The sequence below is a fragment of the Cryptotermes secundus genome, unplaced genomic scaffold (assembly GCF_002891405.2).
Source record: "Cryptotermes secundus unplaced genomic scaffold, Csec_1.0 scaffold150, whole genome shotgun sequence".
Classification (NCBI taxonomy): domain Eukaryota; kingdom Metazoa; phylum Arthropoda; class Insecta; order Blattodea; family Kalotermitidae; genus Cryptotermes; species Cryptotermes secundus.
The window spans coordinates 796,408-819,813 of NW_019729898.1; the positions used below are offsets into that span (position 1 = coordinate 796,408).

The 23,406-nt window shown below is 40.6% G+C and overlaps 1 protein-coding gene and 1 long non-coding RNA gene across 3 annotated transcripts in view; one reads left to right on the forward strand and one right to left on the reverse strand.

Annotated features, from left to right (window-relative positions):
- The window catches only part of LOC111865726, a 200,295-nt gene that overhangs the window by 34,561 nt on the left and 142,328 nt on the right, over window positions 1-23,406 (reverse strand). The window lies entirely within an intron of this gene.
- The window catches only part of LOC111865724, an 88,553-nt gene continuing 68,804 nt past the window's right edge, over window positions 3,658-23,406 (forward strand). For both annotated transcript variants that reach the window (XM_023853964.2, XM_033751941.1), the window contains exon 1: window positions 3,658-3,880. The gene's annotated coding sequence lies outside the window, so the exon portion shown is untranslated. The remainder of the gene's footprint in view (window positions 3,881-23,406) is intronic.

Sequence of the window (23,406 nt, forward strand, 5' to 3'; positions counted from 1 at the left end):
GGAAAGAGCCCCGGGTACCCAGTGGAGAGGAGGTTGTGTGGGCCCAGAGCCGGTCTGGACAACGTGGAGAAGAGAAACTTCTTGACACCACCGGGAATCGAACTCCGACCCGTCGGTCATCCAGCTCGTAGCCAGTTGCTATACAGACTGAAATATCCTCCATCAACAGGGATTTTAACTAATCACCGTAATTACGAAAACAAAAATACCAGGTGACGAGGAATTGAGCTTTCATAACGAAGGAACACAAAGACTCCTCCATGGCATTGCGTGATAAATATTCTGGGTCACAGTCACCGTTCATTTCGATAATTTAAAGAATTACATAATTTGACACGAAAATAAAAAGGTCGGTGCGAATACTTTCCCGTATACGGTTGACCTGAGGTACGTTACCTTGGAAACGAAATCGATTTTTGCTCGGTAGAGCAATGTCGGTTTCTGAATGCCGAAAAATAACAAAAATCCGACCGACTAGTAAGGCAGGTTTCGAGAAAATTTCGAATTTGGATTCCTAGTGAACGTGGCGAGGATGCCACCCGTACGATTTTATTTAAGGAGATACTAACCGTGTATTACTGAAATTTGACCAAAATCGTTAGGTCGTTTCAGAGAAAATCTCCATTTTCTGCCTGTATGCCCATCTGAAGGGAGTCTATTTTGGAGCTGGAAAGTCTATGTTCCTCGGACACCGACATAGGACGGACAAGCTCTTTTATACTGAATAAGAACAAAATCCGTCGAACCACTCAACCGTCAGAAAGCTTTATATCTATACATCCATACACACAGACAGACGGCGTTTCAATTGTCGCTTTGTTGTTATCAGGAGGTGCAAAACATGAAAATTCGTCATATTCTCGATATCGACTTTCGTCTACTTTCCTTATTAAAACATAAAAGTAGGACTATGCGATCTTCATGCTGTGTGTGTGAATCCCCCCCCCTTTTTCCTATTAACTTTTGAATGCCTGAACCAGTCTTTATGAAACTTGATATGTATATCATGGCACCTGATTCCATCTCAAAGGTGTACTTCATAAATCCCCTCCCATCAGTCTGTTGTGTGTACGTGTATCCCTCCTTTCATTGCTAGCCAACGGCTCCGTAAACACGTTCCCGCGAGAAGGAACACAAGCAAAAATAGAATTGTTGGGCGCGTGCGTTTGTGAATATATCTGTTTATCCCCCGATATTTGCTAGGTTACAACTTGGTAAAAAAAACAGCAAAGAAGAATTGTTAGAAGCGTTGTTTTCTGTGCGGCCCGTGTTGTATGAAAAGAAAGTAGGCGATTTTCCAGAATTTCTTTTTCCATCATCACCGTACTTTCTCATATGTACTAAGATGTGAGACCTTGAAACGAGAGTTTAGCTAAGAGTCTACTAGAATGCAACATCGGATACTTCCAAGACTTAGGTTGCACCGTTAGGAAGACGAAACTGCTTGCCCATTCTTTTCAAGCTACACGTAAGAGCACTCCCCTTAATACAATAGCATGGAAAGGGCATGCATACATATTTGAGCGAGGGCCTTATTCACACGTCTGCCAACACTGTCTCTTGTTTACTGAAGTGCTAAGGGAAAATATAAATCCTGTATCTGACCTAGCAACTCGTACACATGTACACATACATCCACAAGCTTCTACTACACTAAAAATATCATTAAACAAATTCATTATTAATGTAACTAAAAAATTCAGCACCACTAGCATCAAATTCAACCATCCTAAGTTACTTTCTTCCGCCCCCAGTCCTCACAATCTGTCTTATTAAGGTCCATATCAAGGTCATAATATTTCCTTCTTTGTATCGTAAGCAACTGCGCTCCAAGCCGTTTCCTCTCCGAAGTTTTGTGAACATTTTTACTTCTCCTCACTCGAGGTACAGGCCAAAATAATTGCAAACTCCTTAATTTAACTCTTCTATCTCTTTTAAAACTAAATACGCCCACTCTCCCAAAATTCCCGTTCACTTCAGACCTCACGTCCAAATTATTTCAAAATTCATTTCCAAAACTACCAAATTGCTCCAGAATGTATCGTCTCCCCATTTTCATCTACTTGCAAATGTTACGGCAGGGATCAAACTGATTCAAAATTTCAGATGTATTGAGCGGCATTTTAAGTCTTTAGCGCAAGACTTTTTATATATAATTATACGTATATTATTTTCAATCTGTTATCATTATCGTCATTTGGGCCCAATAGTCTTTCCGTTCCCATTAATATTTCATTTAGCCAGTCCACCTTTCATATGCGTTTCTTCTTTTACTACAGTTAGAACTTGTCCTGAGATACAATTTCATTCCATGGGAGTAAATGTTTACAACACTTATTTTTATAAGGATAGAGGTAAGTTCTCCCTGTACTTGACTAACAGAGCACTACGTCATGAAGACGTGTGGGGGATTGGATGTATATAACAATGTTTTCTTGACCTCAGCACTAGTCGGAGGTGAGTGGTCAGCTTCACGCCCCAGCCGTTTACCTCCGGTACCCACTGGATAGGAGACTGGGTGGGCCCCAGAGCAGGTCTGGACGCTATCCCGGCTCCCCGCTTATTTCAGTAGTCTGAAATTCTAATTTCATTAACTTGTATCCCCAGGTTACAAGCATTTTCAAGAAATGAATTATCGGCCCGCTGGAGTGACTTATCTGGCAGAAACATGCTGCGTACGTTCACAGCACAGCCATATTTCAGCAGACCGAAGTAATCTGGAAAAGTCCTTCAAATGTTTCTAAGGAGTGTCTGAAGGAAACTTCTTGAGACTGGCCGAATACAAGTCTGTACGAATCAAAGTCTGATTGAGGTAATTGAGGGTGCAACTACTACTCGATATTACTTGGTTTTTGGACTTCTTGTTCATCGTCCCGTACTCTGATGAACACTGTTTCCTTTAGAATACAGGACGTTGGGCAAAAGTCCTAAAACCAATAATTCCGAGTGTCATAGACAATCGTCAGAACCCTTTAGAATGTTCATGGATCTACTGATTCTATTCTACTGTCACTTATGTACGTATATGAGTGACTAGAGATGGGGTTTGGGTTGGTAATTAAATTTATTAACCAACTACAGGCCGTAACTACAAATAATTACTACACTATGTAAGATTTGAGGCTTTCACAGCGGTGACTATGAAGAAAGCAGTCTTCTGGGATTTGGCACCGTGTATATGTGGTGTTAACCGACGTTTCGGAGGAACGTATCGCCCCCATCTTCAGGGTTGAAGAAAAAGTATAAGTAAATCTGNGTTATTACACTGTTGCTGATTTACACAATTTAAAATCACTCCACACTAATCTTCTCCGTCTATTCCCGCTGCCATTCTGACTGTCGGATCTACTAATTAAGAGATAATAAACATCCATGTTCTAGCAACGGAAGTGTTAACGAATTCTAGGAAATGATTCTGCCCGCGTTTCAAAACAAGTCTGGTTTATTTTACGTTGTTTGACATACACCACACCGTCAGTGTGACGCACAATAGGCAAAGTCTAGTAGCATTGAGGGCGCCACTAGAGAAATAGCAGAGTCATATCAAGTTCCCATGCCTTTATCATCACGCCCGCCCGTTCCCCCTGCAGATTGGATCTCCTGCGAAACACGTAGCCGCGTGGTTTGCCGCGCAGCAGTTCAGACGAGCGTCGACTGCGGGCAAGTCCACACATAAGGCGCGCAGCCTCTGCAACCCGCTCACTAAAAGTGGAAACGTTTCAAGATCTCGTCACGGAACATAAAGCAAGCCTGTTACAGTGTAACGTAACGGACCGGAAACGTTGGCAGTGAACTCATCATTGTTATCAGTGACTCCTATAAACAGACTGCAAAGTTCAACTGACCACTCCCAATCTTTCGCTGCAACATGCGATTGCAGGTTAGTCTTCCTCGATTATTTGTTCAGGTTATAAATAAGAACCAAATGATAGGCACATTGTCCTGGCTTTACAGTATATCTTAGGAATAATATAACATAAAGCCTTAATTAAATAGGTATCAAATCTGTGTTGTGATACTGCAATGTAAAAGGATATTAGGGTGTGCTACAAAGAGTAAGTTTCAAGGACTGGTAGCATTGCAATTTGCTCAATGTCTCCGCGCTTCTAAAATACTGAGGAATGTAATTACAACCGTCGACCCTCAGGGAATTTGATTTGGTTTAATGATCATTAATGTGGGATTCGTTGATAACGCTGCATTTAGAACGTTTTTCTTCATAAACTAACACGAATTATATTTTTAAATACTATATATCACCAACGCTGTTATATTATGAACAAAACGTAAATTAAGAAAACGACATTGCTTCGTCACAGAAGTCGTTTCTATTCAACTTTTAGACTAAAACTTAAATTGTTTTATTATAAAATATTATATTAAATAAGGGTCTTATCTATCGGTAATGATAATGAGTTAACAATGGGTGGAAATGTGGAAATATCCAAGCAAACGTGGCTATTTCAGAGCTTGCGAAATATATGAAGGCTGGCCATTACACAACCAACTTGCAGACTGTTCTCTTTAAACTGACCGTGTTTTAATTTACAGCAGGAGGTCTCTTTCTCAGAGAAGTATTTTTTTAATTAAATTTACTTCTGTGTGCTGTAAATTAATTAGCGCCGTAACTTCAAAATTAATTTGTACTTTATTTTCGTTTATAACTCACTTTCGTGCCAGAGACTGAATTATTAAAAGATTTTAAGGCGAATTCTTATGCGTTATATAGGGCACGTGTTTTAGAAGTACGTAAATAGGGTTAACAGCTTCATGCAATTCAAGGCAGTTGCACAACACGTCATAAGGAACAGAAACTGGAGTTCCGTTTCATCACATGTCATGAGCTCCCCTCTCCTAAAGTCGAGCACTAATGGTTCATATGAGGTACCCGTTTTCCACTCGCCTAGGATATAAGAAAAATTTCAAGGAATTTCAAAGCCGTTGTCTTCACATATTACATTAACTAGAAAATGGGGTTTATGCTACGCTACTTGCTACGAGCTTCCAGCGTTTTAATTGATATATTAGTCAAACGAGAGTTCCAGTTGGAACCTTCCGGGTTCCGCTGCTTATGTACACAATAAATTGTTCAAATATTTCGCATAGTGGGGGGGGGGGTGAGTCCAGCTGGGTCCACTTGGCATGTCGGCCACATATTGGCCTATTAAACCTGCCCCGGGTGATTATGATAATGGAGAATTTGGTGGAATGAAGATTAGCAGGGGAAACCGAAGTACTAGGAGAAAACCTGTCCCAGTGCCACTTTGTCCACCACAAATCCCACTTGACCAGACCCGGGTAGCCGCGGTGGAAAACAAGCGACTAGCCGCTTGAGCTATGGCGTGGCCTTTCCATGTTCAAATATAGAACTTGTGATTCTGACAGCGGTGCTTATGAAGAATTCTACCTTTTGACATGTAATGCAGTGTAGGTCGTTAAAATCATCTGAAGTTTAGGAGGAACATGAGGCTTCCATCTAAAAGGTAAAATATAAATCAAGCAATAAATCTGCATGAAAGCATGTAGCAAGCAGAAATGAAGGTCATATGCTTCTGCGAAACGTCGGTTGACTTTCAATATACTACACGGCGTTATATCCCAGAAGACAAAAGTTTTCAATTTCAATAAATATTTGTAATTACCAATTCAGACCCGTACCTGCCTCCTTAGAGCTATCCTAAACCTTAACTTTTTAAACTGAGTATTTGTCGTTGGTATGTTCAACTTTAAGTGATACAATTAAATTATTTTCTGAGAAGCAATATTTTCCAGTGACATCTAATAATTTAACTCGATACAATACTTGTATTTTGTCCAGATAGGCCGAAACACGTTGTGACAATAACGGGAAAATAACGAGAAAATATTAACTGACGTTGCATATAGACAGCAAAAAAGAGGAAAGCAAAGTCATATTTTCTCTTATGTTTCTGGGTTTTCCTTTCTTTGTTGGTTTCGTTATTAATTATAATACGGGTTTTGTTTCCTTTGAGGGGGGGTTTACTATTTTGTTTATACTGCACGAAACATATAGGCAGGATTATATATAATTTAGTTTCTCTCTCCAAGAAAGCACGTGGCATGCTTGTTATTAATCTAAAAAAAAAAAAAGTAAAGCTATCCCTGTACCAGGCCGTGAAGGTCCATCGGGTTGTGAGACGTTGAGGGTCCCACATTATCTAGACAGTCGGCTCAAAGATGGCGGTAAGGTTGTCAGCCTTACGCGCCGGCCGCGCTTTACTCCCCAGGAAAATTATTTAATTAATTCCTGGTACTCATTTCTGTTAGAGGCTGAGTAAACCCCAGGGCCATAGTGCGGCTGGAAGGATTAGGTCAACTGGAAAAAAAATACAATTTGAACCCACGACCTTCCGGCTTGTAGCGTAGCTCCTCAACCACTACGCTACCGTGTGCCCAACGGCATGCTTGTTATAAGGGTATAATATTATACAGTAAAATAATAACGGTTTGTACTGGGCAGTGAAATAGACTATAAATTCACTTCGTGAAAAAAATGTGTTACCAAACGTTAAGCATATTATAGATGTAGTTATTAGCCATTCTTGAAAATCTGAAGAGATGTTTGAGTTTCACTACACTCCTACGATCGGGCGTACATTTTCTGACGTTGAATGTTACGAGTTAAATAGGCTTAGGGCATTCTGCCAACATTCAAACATATCATAAGGTATATGTCACGTCAGAAATGCATGAAATATTAAAAAAAAAAAGATCTCTTTCTCTGTAACCAATCCAAATTCGAGTTCAGAGATGAAGACTCAAACGTAAGGACCAAGGATGTGATAATGTGCTACGTGTTCAGGACTAGGGGCGATGGTAGAATGATGATTGGTAGAGGGAAACCGAAAAGACTAGGAGAAAATTTTGCTCGAGTGTCAGTTCGTCCACCTAGAATCTCAAATTAATTCACCCGAAATTCAGCCCAAGACCCAGCGGGGAGAACCCATCGCCTAACAGCCAATCACAAATGTATAATGAAATTCTAATGACTGCATAACAACGAAGTGGAGTCTAACAGAAAATTTCTGAAATATTAACTGGGGAGATAAGTATTTAAATCAATGACTCTGTAGTACACCGTACGAAACATAAATTTATTTCTTCCTGTATCGAAAATCTGAAAAGCAAAACATCCATAAAATAGCAATATTAATTTAAAAAGTGTTGAAGAAAAGTTTAATAAACAATCACACCATGAGTTAAACTACTGATCACCGACCTCAAGACCATGTTTAAGGCTGAAATTTTCTATCTTCTGGAATACAACGCCGTGTAGTCCGTTGAAAGTGGACTAATACTGAATGAAATACACGGCGTTGTATACCAGAAAATAGAATTCTTCATAACCTCTGCTATGGGACCTCAAATCTGTATGTAAACAGGTACAGTTGTGGCCTGTTAGCTCCGCTGTTACCTTCCGGTTCCTGGTAAACAGTGCAAAACTGACTATTTCAAGCAAAACCTGATGAATCCTTTATAAACGTGTCTTTCGACTTTTTAAATAACAACCAAATTGGATATTAAATCTCTTAAACCTTAAACATAAAAGAATCTTCTGTAATTTTCGCTTGTGTTTGCATGAACATTCTTGATTGCGTAACTTGGGAAGGGCAGGCACAGCGTAACAGTTCTGGGACGTTCGCTCACTCGCAGACAAAATGTGTTGGACATTAATTATTTTACCTTACATGACATTTATTCGAAATATTTTCCTGCGCTAAATATTTAACGGCCGGTCACGGTAGACGAGCGGTCTAAGGCATGTACTGTCTTCGCTCGATTGGAAACCGGGATCGTGGGTTCGAATCCCACTCAGGGCATGGATGTTTAGTTTGTGTGTGTGTGCGTTTTTCTGTGTTTGTGTGCAGGTAGAGGCCTTGCGACGAACTGATTACCTGCCCAAGGAGTCCTACCGAATGTGTAAGATCTAGAAAAACCGAAGTGAACGGAGAAGTTCATGGAGGTACGCCTAGGCCCACTGGGGCTGTAGTGCCAAGGAAAAAAATATTTAACGAGTTAATTTCGAGATGCTGTCAGAAACACGAGTAAGCGTCTGTTTAAACTGGTCGTTAAAATTGTCCGAATATAGAAATATCTCAATATCTTTTTCTGTAAACTTCTCAAATATCAAATTCAATCAAATCCGTTTATCCGGTCTCTGGTTACTTCGTGCAGTGCGGACTGGTATATCACAAATGCAGAGTAGAATGAAATTCGAGCATGCTTAACGATCTGGTTATGCTGCTTCTGGGCCAGGATAGTACACATCTGTAACCGGATCCAGACTGCCATTTTCATGTAGTTATTTCTTCTTCACAACGTAGTAATTCCTGTGCACAGACTTATCTGCCGCTAGAGACCTCTCCATATATGAAAACTGTAATGCATCTGCGAGATGTTACGTCACCACTCTGACACGATTTAGCACGGAACACATTAGTTGCAGATAGCAGTAATTCTTCCGGTAAAGATGTCTCTGTGTTTAACTAATTAAACACTGGCCGTGAAAACGTATGGGGAGTGGACGTATAGATCCACGTATTCTTGACCTCGGCACTAGTTGAATTGGAGGTGAGCGGTGAACATAGAGCCACGGACGCTTTACTACCACCCCCCCACCCACCCATTGGCTAAGGTGGCTGAGTGGGCCCCTGAACCGGTATGGGCGTCGTGGTAAGGCAAAAAGTTAAAGTTGTCGATATGCTTAACTAATTAAGCACTACGCCATGAAGGCTTATGAGGGAGTGGCTGTATAGATCCAAATTTTCTTGACCTCGGCACTAGTTAGAGGTGAGTGGTCAACTTCACGCGCCGGCCGCTTTACCTCCGGGAAAAGAGCCCCACGGTACCCATTGGATAGGAGGTTGGGTAGACCCCAAAGCCGGTCTGGACGACGTGCGGAAGAGAAAATTCTTGCCCCTACCGGGACTCGAACTCTTACCCCTCGATCGTCCAGTCCGTTGCCACTCGCTATACAGACTACGCTGTGGAGAGGAGAAAACCTTGCCATTACCTGGCCACTAACTCCTCGGCCGTCCAGCCCTTAGCCACTCCGACATACGTCGTCCTGGCGAAGTGCTTAATTAGTTAAACGTATGGACAATTTTGCATTTACCTTACTAATTCTTGTGATAGGGGATTTTCCAATAAAAGTCTTAACTGCATTGGCTTCCGTCGTTGTCATGAAAAATGCCTATTTATAAAATAATAACTAACACTTACATACACAAATTATCTGTCGTGGGATGAGATGGATAGAATGTGTAACATACATGTGAGAAATAAAAAATGCATGCAAAAATTTTAGTTTGAAGACCTGAACAACGGAGGCCATCTGGGAACGTAGCCATAGATGGGAAGATAACATTAATACAGTTCTTCGAGAAATAGAACATGGGGTGGTAGATTCAGCTTCCGATTTTGCTCCAGGAAGTTACTGCCGTTGGTCGGTCCTGGAGAGTACCAACCGTGTCCCTAACGAGATTTCGAACATGCGATTTAACGGCTCCATTACCTCTCGCAGGGCAGTAAACTTGTTTTATATTACTTTTATATACTTTTTACGGCCAGTAAACATCCTATCATCTGTTGTTTTACACAATACTTTTTTAATGTGACATATCACCTTCCTTCATCAGGACTTGAAGCGCTATGTCACAGAGGATGGCCAGTAAACATCCTATCATCTGTTGTTTTACACATTGCTTTGTTGTGACATATCACCTTCCTTCATCAGGACTTGAAGCGCTATGTCACAGAGGATGGCCAGTAAACATCCTATCATCTGTTGTTTTACACATTGCTTTGTTGTGACATATCACCTTCCTTCATCAGGACTTGAAGCGCTATATCACAGAGGATGGCAGCTTCATTTTGTAAACACAATCCCGCTTCTGATTATTTTCAGAAGCCGGGGATCTTTCTCAGGGGGTAAAGCGGCCGGGGCGTGAAGTTGACTAGTCACCACCAACTAGTGCTGAGGTCAAGAAAATGTGGACCTATACATGCACCCCACATATGTCTTCATGGCTTAGGGACAACTTTACTTTTTACTGATAAGAGATAGCTTCATTTATAAGACTACAAATGGAGTGCCCTTTCCTTTTACTTAAAGATCGAGATAAAGGAATGTCTGAAATCATATCATATTTTATTGTGACATATAGACCCATTTCTAGGAAATGCCAGAAATACGCGCACGCAACAATAGTAAAGGTATTGCAAGACGTGTTTTCTATGTAATCCGCGCCATTCCCATTGCCAGGCGACGGATACGCAGGCAACAATGGGTTGATTTCTGTTGTGCAACGCGCTCTAAATACAACAATAGAGGAAGAGGTATTTTCTCTGTGGTTCGCATATATCTATTCATGGGCAACGGATGTGGTTTCTATGGATCCGCCTCGAGACTATATAAATAGTAAAATCGCAAATCAGACGCCAGTCTTGGAACGAGAAGGATAATGGAGCTGATCACCCGTCCCAGGTGTCCTACCGTCATTAATGATCAATGAATCTGAGAAATCAGCCCTATGCTCCAAGGTGGGAGCGAGAGGGAAAAAAGTTTCAAAAATTAATTTTTTCATTAGTAATTCTGAGTGGAAATATGCCTCATGGAGCCATCCCTGATGGTAAAGAGCTCATTTATTTAGCAAAATTATGAATTTTTATTATAGTAGAACTAATAAACCGAACATTAATTTCAATTAATTAATTAATTGATTAATTAATTAATTAATTAATTAATCAATTAATTTAATTTTTAAGAAAGTCTGCTCTCCGCTTCAACGCTCTTTTAGAAATATTTGCGGCATATCCTAAAATTACTGCGTCAACTTTCGTTTTGTATCCGATATGCGATTTAAGAATCCTCATTCAACCAAGAGAGAAGCAAAATTACCTTTATTTGAAATATCTTTGATTTACAAACCCCTAAAGATCTCCTTTCTCATAGTCACTACATGACAAATATAAGCACGGTCTGCGTCTACAGATTAATAATAATAATGATAATAATAACGTTAACAATAACTGTATAAACTTCATAATTACTAATGCTACAAGCCGGAAGGACGCGAATTAGATTCCCGATGATATCATTCGAATTTTCAATTGACCTAATCCTTCCAGCCCGCAGTATGGCCTTGGGGTCGACGCAGACTCTAACAGAAACGAGTACCAGGAATCTTCCTGGAGGGTAAAGAGCGGCCGGCGCGTAAGGCTGACAACTTCACCGCCATAGGTGCGCCGATTGTCTAGAAAATGTGGGAGCCTCGACGTCTCACAAACTTATGGGCCTCCACGGCCTGTTACATGGATACCTTTACCTTTTTTACGAGGTCTTCAAGGTATAATTACAGTGTGTTCATTACGTTACAGTAACCACTACACCGTTACTAACTGGCGGAATTTGGAACGTTAGGAGGTAATCGACTATGCAAAGTGACGAGACTAGTTGACATTAGCATACTAATCTTAAAATAATCGTTAGTATAACAATTTTTCTGAACTACGTATATAACCTAAGCAATTGAGTATTCCCACCGCGGCGGCCCTGGTTCGATCCCAGGTCTGGTCAAGTGGGATTTGTGGTGGACAAAGTGGCGCTAGGGCAGGTTTTCTCCGAGCACTTCGGGTTCCCCTGGCAATCTTCATTCCACCAACTGCTCCATAATCACCCTCACCTATCATCTGGGGCTGGTACAATAGGCCAGAAGTGGCCGCAGTACAAGGGACTTAGTCCCACCCCACTAGCAATAAAAAAAAACAATTGTGTATATCGTTAAATAAACTAAAAATAAATAAGACGCTACATTTTAAGCATTATCTTGCGCAGACATTTCGCTCTGAGAGCACAATATACTACTACTACTACTACTACTACTACTACTACTACTACTACTACTGCTGCTACTACTACTACTGCTACTACTACTACTGCTGCTGCTGCTAGTACTACTACTACTACCACCACTGCTACTACTAGTGGCAGTACTATAGTACTAGCACTACTGTTACTACCAGTAGCGCTAGTGTTACTGATACTAATCTGCTACTACTACTGCGATATCAGAAACTTCGCTGATCATTGTCTGCTCTTCAAGCAAGAATATTCCTCTGCTAGATGCGCTTCAGCTGCTAACTTTGTCCACAGGGATGTTGACGCATTTGAAATCAAAACTGTTACTCTATAAATCATATTTTAAGATTGCATTTTTAATTATTAAAATTCGAATTATTTTCAATAAGAACATATGTATATACGCAGTGTATAATTTTTTTTCCCACTCTTTATAATGACTACCGTAATTGCACTTACTGATTTTCATTACTATCTAAATGATACACGTTGCATTGTTTTGTATTTTATTCGTATGTAAGTATCGGTTTTCTTTATTCCTTCGCTCGTGCTTACTTCATATTTGTTCCTTGGCCCCTTAAGTATGTATGCAAAGAAATAAAGTATTGACCCCAATTATAACAGTTGGTATTCGAGTCCTTGTTGGAAACAATCGAGATTTCTCTATATTCAGTGTTTCCTGCAGGGGCTGTCTGTCCGCTACATGTGCTTCTGTCGTTAACACAGACTGTACCTATGCTGGTACATTTAGCAAATTATGTTTTGAATTGAATGACATTATTGGGCTATGGAGCTGAAGTTCTGTTCTCAGCTATCTGATTTGTTCGTTGTTAGTTCATCCACGTGATGACTCTGTAATCAGGCTATTTAATCAGCGCGTTAATAAACGAACACTCAGACTAAAAAATTATTAATATGTCACCATGCGAACTGCTATTTTTTATGTTTGTAAATGTGTCATTATTATGCAAATGAACAACTGCAAAGCTGCTAATCGCAGCGTTCTGCATGAAATATAGTGACGGTAGTCATCAAGTATATGCATAATAATGACAACAAAATGACGTTCAAAATGTGGAGAAGACACACAGCACGTGATATATGAAATAAATCACAGTAACAGGCAGCTGCTGTGATAATACAGTTAATTTACATGCCACAACCGTGATAATCCAGTCTGCAGAAAATAAGAAAGATTATTGCATGGACTTCTGTGATGCTTGGTGTTCTGTATCCCTGATTTTACATCGTTTGTAACAAAGTTAAAATGACAAAATGTTAATTTTTCTACTTTAATTTGTCGTAATATATAAATCTCTTTCTGGGAACAGGTACCTTTCTCGGTAATGCAGTTATTAAGTGTTCATATTTCACATACATGACTTTAACGAGCACATTGCAAAAATATTAAACACCGTGCATGGCATTTTTCTCATGTAAACTAAAAGAGACAGCAATAAATCCAAACAAGAACAGGGCATTCTCTGATCCATCCTATAGACAGATTCTGCATGGCAACAAAACAACAATTCTGACCGCATTACCTAAAATGGCGAGGAATGATACCATAGTGCGATAATAGAATTAACGGTTACAATTAAAACGGTATGTTTGTAAAATTTAAAGTAAATTTGCAGTTTAAAGTGGCAGAAATAATTATAAATTTCTTATTACTACAGAAATAATTACCCTTTATTTTATGCATCATGTTGTGTATCACCGTATAGTATTATTATGGCCGTCAACACAACAAATACAAAATCAGTAAACCAACTATCCTAAACTCTACGACATATTACCACAGACATTTCTTTCATTTCAAAATTATTCCAGTGTAAAATGAATTAATAAACAATTGACAACAAATATTAACATTCTGAAAGATTTGAAACAACATTTTAAATCTTATGACTAATATTACAATTTAGTAACATAACGATGCGTAGAAATTAGTAACGAAATTTTAATTTATATTAATATAATTGCTAAAATGGATCCATATTAGAAACACAATTCAATAACGAGAGATAAATCATGAAAACTTCCTGCTGATGACCCAGTTGGATCGAAACATATAGCAGGTACAGAATATGAAACAGATATTAATGCAGACACTGGTCTATTTATTTGAAATTTGTTGTGTTGACGGCCATAATATTACTAAATATCCACGCCTTCCTAAGCGGATCTAATGTCGAGCTTTTGTAACGACAGTGACAAATGTAAAAGTTCTGTAATAACGAAATCATTTTTGTTCTTCATCAAGACCATTAAATAGTCATATCATGAGTTTATTTGAAATGATACCAGCGATCGTATAGTTTATCATCATCACCATCATCATCTTTCTACTTGTGAATGCATGTTTAAATCTTTTGCTTTTGCACTTTATTTTTCTCTTTGCAGTCCTTGCATGTAATTGGCTTTATGCCTGTTATTAGACAATTCAATAAATTGAATTATTATTACTATCCATATAATTATAACCGTATATATGTTACAAACTGATTAATGTTGTCAAGTGTATTCATTTAAATGTACTGTCCATCATACACGCATGTCAAGTACAGTGTATGTTGTCCTAACAAGCAAACCACAGACGACGAGTGCCATTTCCCCATCGCCAAGATTGGTAATTATTGGGACTCACTAACAGGAAATTGAATTTAATGGATGAATGTTAATACTTGTTTACAGAAACTGTGTTTGTTTTCCTGATTTCTGTGCTACTTAGTTCCGTGTGCGTGCGGTGTTAGAAGACCGCTGGGACTGCAATCCTCTTACTATTAATGAAAATGACTTATTGTTCTTTTGGTTTCCAGTAATATACCATTACTGATTTTTCCTCGCCAGTTAGAAATGAATGCTTAAACGGACTATACCAGAGGACGCGAGACAGAATACTGTGAAGCATATGCCCATTGCTAGGCAACTACACGGTAAAACACCCGCAGTTACGCTCTCAGCAATAGAATATAAATTGCTAGGTAACGGATCAATAAACACGCATTATTGATAACAGAAGACGGTGTTTTCCGTGGAGTTCGTGCCGAGGAATTATAGGAGGGCACAGTCAGGAGAACTGAAGGAGTAAGAAGGAATACGAGGAGTACGAGGGAGTACAATGGAGTAGAGGAGTTTGGTACAATTGGAAGTTAGAGTAGTTCCTGCGGAGTGTCCAGTCGGAAGATGACGTGTGTCAGACAATGATTTGTGAACTGTTGTAACCAGTTGTATCAAGATCCAATAAATTCGATCATCAAATAAAAAAGAAATGTCTTATTAGTCGTGCAGAACCCGCATAAGGAGACTTAAAGGCTGTATGTTCATCACAAGGAGTCTCATAACCATCTTCGGCACAGTGTCAACTCGGCTATATGTCTACCCATCCTCCGTTATGGACGTCCATTCAAAGAGCTATAAGATTGCAAACTGCTATTCACACGAAACGCGTGAGATGTAAACAAATTTCTGCAGAAATACGTACGTCAGTTCTTGAGAAGCACGTTTATACCGCATGCACGCCTTTATTTTTCTGCGCTGACAGCAAAAAAGGGTTCTCCTTCCTCGGGGTTTCTACAAAGTGCTTCAAACGTACACGTGGTAGAGGATAAATGGGGAGCGTTGACTGTCTGGTAGAGACGTGTTGACGTGGAAGTTATTGCCATCCTTCTCTGCGGAATTTTTCTACAAGCTCTTTTATATTTTGGTAGCCTTGATACTTATTTTGAGGAATTTCAACGATGTTCAGAAGCAGAACACGAAATGAAGAAAGCAGTCTCCTGGGATGTGGCACCGTGTAGATGTGATGTTAACAGACGTTTCGGAGGAACGTATCGCCTCCATCTTCAGGGTAGAAAGAAAAATAAGAAATCCGCAAGCGAAGAGACCGTGAGAACAGGAAGTGGCAGCAGTACAATGGACTTAGTCCCACCCCACTAGCAATAAAAAAACAGGCACAGAAACTATTTCAAACAGCTCCCAGAATATCTCCTACGTAACAAGACATCAAGAAGTGTGGGGAAAAGACATAAATTTTCTGCCTTTCTTTTAACTATTCTACAGATAGGCATATCGACCAGGTAGCAGAAATCGCAAAACTTAAGAATTACTACCAAAATACTGGTTCTTCGCCCGGGATATGGTTATCTTTAATATTATCACAACGCATAGCATCTAAAGCGTTGAGAAAGAAATTCAACTGAAGTACTGTATTCATTATTAACTCACCTTCGGTTATCATAAATTTGTTTTCTTAGTAAAAATGTCATAGCTCACGCGCTTAGTCACCGGCTTCCCACAGAGGCGGCCAGGGTTCGATCCAAGGTCAAATCATGTGGGTTTTCTGATGGACAAAGTGGCGCCGGAGAAGGTATTTTTTCCCAAGTACTTCGGGTTTCCTTGCCAATTGTCATTCCACCAACTGCTCCACACTAAGCCACTATCACTCTCCGGGACTGGTACTTTATGCTCACCAGTGGCCTGCGTACTAAGCGGCTTCTGTCTCGCTCCACCACACTAAGAAGAAGAAATAGTAAAAATGCAAGAAACGTAAACACTTCCATATTGTCACGTGTAGGAGGTTATGTGTGACTGATATTGCGGGTTCTAGATTTGATTGACTGGATTTATTAGGCGTCTTTATTCAAATTTCACTCAATTACAACAGTTCGCAAAAATTTGACTCCTTGGTAACGAAAATCTCACTGTTGCCTGGATCTTGCACTACTCTCTAGTCTTCTCTTCTTTATCCTTCTGCATTCTTTGTCGTGTTCTGTCTCCTGGATTCTCATCTCCAGTAATCTTCTAGTAATCCTCTTGAGGTAGCTCTTGGCGTACCGAATAGAGGACACCGAGTGGAACAATTGATTTTTCTGTTGTCATGAAAAAGTCATTTCAATGTTTACGTAGCTGTTGTACCGGAACCTGTTTCTGTATGCGTTGCCTAGGAGACGCCTTCAGTACTTCCTCTGTTGTCGTGATTATTGAGACCTTCGTTACTAAGTAACGGAAGTTCTGTTGTTAACCGCGTTACACGGGGTTTTTTCTGGTTTAGTATTTTAACACTCCGAGCAACCCGTCACAGTATCTTTGATACTGGAACTTTGCTAAATAAACTGCTGTCATACATTCTCATGCAACATTATAACAATCAGTTCAAGAACTCGGAACCTTAATCCATATTACTTATATGTGAGCAAAGATCCCTTTCTAAAAAGGAAAGCGATGGGTAAACAAACAATTTGGCTCGGACTGGAACCAATGCACGTAGTAGGAAAATTAACAATTTTCCCGCAGTTGCTTCTCCAAAACGAACGCTTTTTGTCTTTACAAATATTTTCTACGAAGCGTCATTTGGGAGAAACAGGGTGGGACCACTTTTATCGTGATTCTATTGTTGTCAGTAAAACATTGTTTTCATGATCTCATTGTCATCATCACCATCATCATCATCATCATCATCATTCCGATGCTTCTCCGACGGAAAAATCGAACCCATGCCTGTAGCAGCAAATTTAATTTTGCCTGGGTTTAGTGGACACGTACAAGAAACAAAAAGTTATAATAAATCTAGCGAAGGCAAAGGCTATTTAGGATTAGACAGTCTGGGGGTTCCCCTTCCATGCCATGCCAAATTTTGTGAAAATAAGTGCAAGAATGTGAACTGTAGAAAGAACAAGGAAACAACGTTCTTTATGTAGAAAGAGAATGGATGGAACCGATAAACGCAGCGATAGAGTCTGTGGCGTTTACTGTCTTTTACCACTTGAACAACTAGGTCTAAAGTTCGAATCCCACTTGGGGCATTGATATATCTCTACGATCTTCTCGGTTTATGTTTTACTGCTTAGGCAGAGATCTTGTGACGACCATATCCTCATTCAAAATTTCTATATCAAACATTTATAAATACAATGCCAGTAAATGGAAGGCCTCAGATTTCACTAACCTGTAGTGACATACAAAAATAATAAGCAAATTACTACAAAATAGCAACATATTCTCGTTCACAATTCCGTGTCATTTACATTCCTTATTCTTGAATATTTTCAGAATCAATCGTTGTGTTTCTACTTACCGATATTAAGAAGGCGCTGTCATAAGATATTTATGACTTTCCTTAGAAACAGGGCCATAAGTTAAGGATAAACGTTCAGCAGTGGCTGAAACAGGAGTCAGGTGGAGAAGACGGCAGGCTAGATACGTGCCTCCACTTCAAACAGATTTTAAAAGTATCTTCGCCAAGGCCCACGAAGTAGAAAATTCCTTCATTGTTTGAAGAAGTTCCACAGGAACTGGAGAAGACTCATAAACGAGCTGTAGATTTTCTTCACCAATAAATCTGACAAGGAAAAATGCCCACCTATACCTGATGCGGAATGCACGCCGCCGCCTGAACGTACATTCAGAATGAAGAATAAAATTATTTCCAATCCAATGTTTTAATTTAATTCAGCTACATGTGTACACCGTTAATTTCAACTTTTATAAATACTTCACTGCCTCTATATTACAGGTCATGTACCCATACATACAAATCGTAATGTTTCCTTTGACATTTGGTATCACCTTAAAGAGGCCATTTTTGCTGGAAATATGTCGGGGTAAAAATAAAGGTAAAGCTACCCTTGTAACAGGCCACGGAAGCCCATAAGATTCTGTCTTCAGCCACCTGCACACGCTGGTTCCTCGCTCGCGGATTCTGCTACCCTGAAGATGGAGGTGGTACCTCACTCCGAAACGTCGGTTCACACATAAGATGTACACGTGCCACATCCCAAGAGACTGAATTCTTCGAATAAAAGAAAAGTTTTCCCTCAGCTTAACTAATTAAGCACTACGCCATGAAGGCGTATGGGGGAGTGGATGTAGTCCATATTTTCTTGACTTCAGCACTAGCTGGAAGTGAATGGTCACCTTCACGCTCCTGCTGTTTTATCACCGGGATAGAACTCCCGGTACTCACTGGATACGATGTTGGGTGAGCCGGTCTGGACGACGTGAAGAGAAACTTTTGACTCTACCGGGACTCGAACTCCGACCCATAGGTCGTCCAGCTTGTAACCAGTCGCTATACCGACTACGCTATTCCGGCTTCTAATTGGTATGAAGTACTATTGGCAAAATTACCGCTAGGCCGAAAACCACACCATGTTAAAGCTTATCACACTATCGAAATCCTTCATTCAAATAATGACCACATTGCTAATAACATGAAAGCTTGGATGCCGTGAAAATGAGCGAAACTCTTTCTTGGGTAGATGGCAGTGTCTTTGTGGGAGAAAGGATTTTAGGATCACAAAGCCTAGGCGACATCACCATGCATAAGTAATTTGCGTAGGATAAGCTAGGCCTCCACATCGCTTTGTGTGCACCCTGCGTAAATTCTTTATCAGCATGTAATTAGTGGCTGCACTGCGGACTGTAACAGCAACGTGTGATCCTTTGTAATGCTGTTCTCTTTATGCCCAGACAGTACCTCGGCAGAAATCAATTCACGGTGCTGCGGCATTTATGCTTCTTACCATTTTTTCCGGGATAGCTGAGTCGGTTTAACGACTGGTTACGGGCTAGACGGAGGTGGGATCGGAGTTCGAGTCCCGGTAGACTCAAGAACTGTCTTTTCTCCACGTCGTCCAGATCGGTTCTGGGACCACCCAGCCCCCTATACAAAGCATACCGGGATCTCTTTCCCCAGTGGTAAAACAGCAGGTGAGTGAAGCTGACCGCTCACCTCCAACTAGTTTCGAGGTCAAGAATACGCGGATCTATACATCCACTCCCCCATACGTCTTCTGGACGCAGTGCTTAATTAGTTAAGCACAGGGAAAATTTTACTTTTTTACTTTTACACGAAGAAGAACGCAGCGGGCCATAAAGTCGCTACCTTGTGTGCAAAAAGAAATATTTAAAAAAATTAAAATGAAATTGTAGATGCTTGTGAGATATACAGATTCTTAAATTTATTAAGGTGCGAACTTCTTTGTCTGCTCAGCTACTGAGATTGGTTTATGGGCGAATTCGACGTGCTTATGTATCTTTATCGCAGAATTATTTAACGGAAATTCTCATTTCATAGGCCTATTATGTATTAATATTTTTTTAAAAATCAAATCACTAGCCATCCATGTCTCTTTAAGGAATAACTTTTCAAAATCGACTGGATGAAAGTAGAAGTAAGTAAAGGTATCCCTGTAACAGGCCTTGGAGGCCCATAGGGTTGTGAGATGTTGAGGTTCCCACATTTTCTAGACAATCAGCTCACAGGTGGCGGTGAGGTTGTCAGCCTTACGCGCCGGCCGCCCTTTACCACCAGGAATATTCCAAGAATATTCCTGGTACTCATTTCTGTTAGAGGCTGAGTCGACCCCAGGGCCATAGCGCGGCTTGAAGGATTAGGTAAATTGAAAAAATCCACCTCATCGGGATTCGATCCCGCGACTCTCCGGCTTGTAGCACAGTGCCTCAGCCAAGTATGCTACCGATTGCCCCCCTACTTGAGAAGGCTCTTATGAAATATACTACCTCGATGGAAATGTATTTTACTTGCAACAACGGTCAGTAGTTCCGACACCTAAAAGAAAAAGTAAAGCTATCCCTGTAACAGGCCGTGAAGTCCCATAGGGTTGTGAGACGTTGAGGGTCCCACATTATCTAGACAATCGGCTACAGATGGCGGTAAGGTTGTCAGCCTTACGCGCCAGCCGCGCTTTACTCCCCAGGAAAATTATTTAATTAATTCCTGGCACTCATTTATGTTAGAAGCTGCGTCAGAAAATCTAATGACCTCATCGGGACTTGAACCCGCGACCTTCCGGCTTGTAGCACAGTGCCTCAACCAACTACGCTACCGCGTGCTCCAGTTCTGACACATTTATTGCGTTATTTCTGCGAATAGAGAACTCGTCGGTCTTCTAACACGCCTCTCAAATCACAATACAACTGCACATTTTCATCCCATGATGATATTTATCCAGGCTTAGACAGCTGGTTGCTAAATTTGATGTTTTTAAGTCAGTCCTTCGTATATTTTCTTCTTCTCTTGTTTCTAATTTCAGCATCCTGTTGCATTGATACAACACTCGTCCAATTTTCTTTCCGTCTCCAATGCAACCTAAACTTCTATTTTTAATGTCATTAGAATCACGTTTTATTTTACTGTTGCGACACGTTTCGGCCTTATAAGGCCATCCTCAGGCAAACGTTAATCGATTGAAACTACTACACTGTATAAGCTCGTGTCAGTATATGTGCCCAGGCTTCGCTCACGTTACCGTCATATTGCGGCGTCCACGCTGTGTTCCTTTTGTGCGTAGCTCTCCCTAGTAGGGCGAGTATCCCTTGTATCGATCCTCTTTCTTCTCCTTATCCGAACAAAAGTATAATTCGAAAATGATCTACAAGCTTAAGATTTAAGGTTATCCCAGAGGTCAAATTTAAGACCATGATCTTGATGACAAAGACATCGTGTTATTTCATAGGTTGTTCCCAAAGTCTCGAAAGGATCTGCTTTATACACATTCAAGAGATCACAACATATACCCTGAAGATGGATAGAGCATCTGAAGCATTGGTAACCATCTACGAAGCTACATGACGTCACAATCTAGAAAACCAGTCCTGATCTGAAAGTTTAACAGCAAAAGATGATACGTTGTTCCTGTTTTTCTCGCCTCACTCTTTATTGCTTACTTGAACATTTTACACTTTAACCCTGAAGATGGAGGAAGTACGTTCCTCAGAAACGTCGGTAAGTTTCTGCCAGTCTGTACGGATTACATGCCACAGTAAGTCTTTATATCAACCCGCTATACGTTAGGATAATTTATCTCATATTATTTTAACCCTTAAAACGCGTTTCAATTAATTAAACTAAATATATAAAAAAAATAATTTCCCTTCACCTCAATAGAAATATATGATGAGACATCACGACATCCAGTGGTCTCAGAGATACCATTCATTCTCCCCTTTCCATTCCTCTTTGAACCCCCTCACAGGTTCACAAAGCTCATTCCCGAAGAGTTCGTTGCAGAAGGATGCCGCATGCCGATGTCCTCACCCAAAGTACCTCATCTAAACCCTCTCCCTGTCACAGAACCAGCGGTCAGATAACCTCACATGACCCGCAGTAGCAAACTTCTCCAACTACACGTTCAACAGTACAAGCCACGTATTTTTTTTAATTACTCTGAGTGCACTTGGTTGCGTCCCGAATGAAATGGACACTTCCAGGGAAGGCCATCTCCCTCCACACCAATGTGCATTGCCCCTCCCTAACCGCTCAAAGGATTGTAGATAAATTCTAAGTTGGAGATCCATGTTAAACTTTTTTTTAACAGAATTTTATTTTGTTCCGTATACATACGCGTATACAGTCCCCGCTAAGCAATTCTGCAAAGTGGCTAAATGAACGCCATTATACTCTTTTCTTTTTATTGCTAGTGGGGTGGGGCTAAGTCCCTTGTGCTGCGGCCACTTCTGGCCTATTGTACCAGCCCCAGATGATATGTGAGGTTGATTGTGCAGCAGTTGATGGAATGAAGATTGGCAGGGGAAACCGAAGTACTCGGAGAAAATCTGCCCCAGCGCCACTTTGTCCACCACAAATCCCACTTGAGCAGAGCCGGGATCAAACCCGGACCGCCGCGGTGGGAAGCCAGCGACTAACCGCTTGAACTATGGCGCGGCCATTATACTCATCATATTAGCTTAAGACGTTAATTCTTTCTTCTTCTACTTTGATGCATTAGGTTCTCTGCCCGTATCGTGTCAAAAAGAAAAATGTAGTGAATCGCACAGTAATCATATTTCGTGAAATTTTCGTCGATTCTCAAGATGTAACATGCGACCTGACACATGAACAGCACGTAACGAAGTTAACTGGTTGCGTAAAAGGTAACGCTATCCCTATAACGGGCCGCGGAGGCCCATAGGGTTCTGAGACGTTGATGTTCCCACATTCTCTAGACAATCGGCTCATAGATGAAGGTGAGGTTATCAGCCTTACGCACCGGCTGCCTTTCACACCCAGGAAGATTCCTGGTACTCATTTTTGTTAGAGGCTGAGGAGACCCCAGAGCCATAGTGTGGCCGGAAGGATTAGATCAATTAAAAATATCCCCCCCATCGGCACTCGAAACCGCGACCTTCCGGCTGTAGCAGTGCCTCAGCCTACTACGTTACCACGTGCCCCTACGTTCCAGAAACCTGGTAGGAAAGAATTAACAAAGTATAAGAAGATTCAGCTATTGCATTAATAATGCCATAGTTAGATTTCTGAACAAGATCAGATATTCTTCACGCTTCTAAGCAATGTAATATTTCTATCGTTGAATTATTTTTTTTTCGTAAAAAGTAAAGCTATCCTTGTACCAGGCCGTGAAGGCCCATAGGGTTGTGAGACGTTGAGGGTCCCACATTTTCTAGACGGCTCAAAGATGGCGGTGAGGTTGTCAGTCTTACGCGCCGGCCGCGCTTTACTCCCCAGGAAAATTATTTAATTTATTCCTGGTACTCATTTC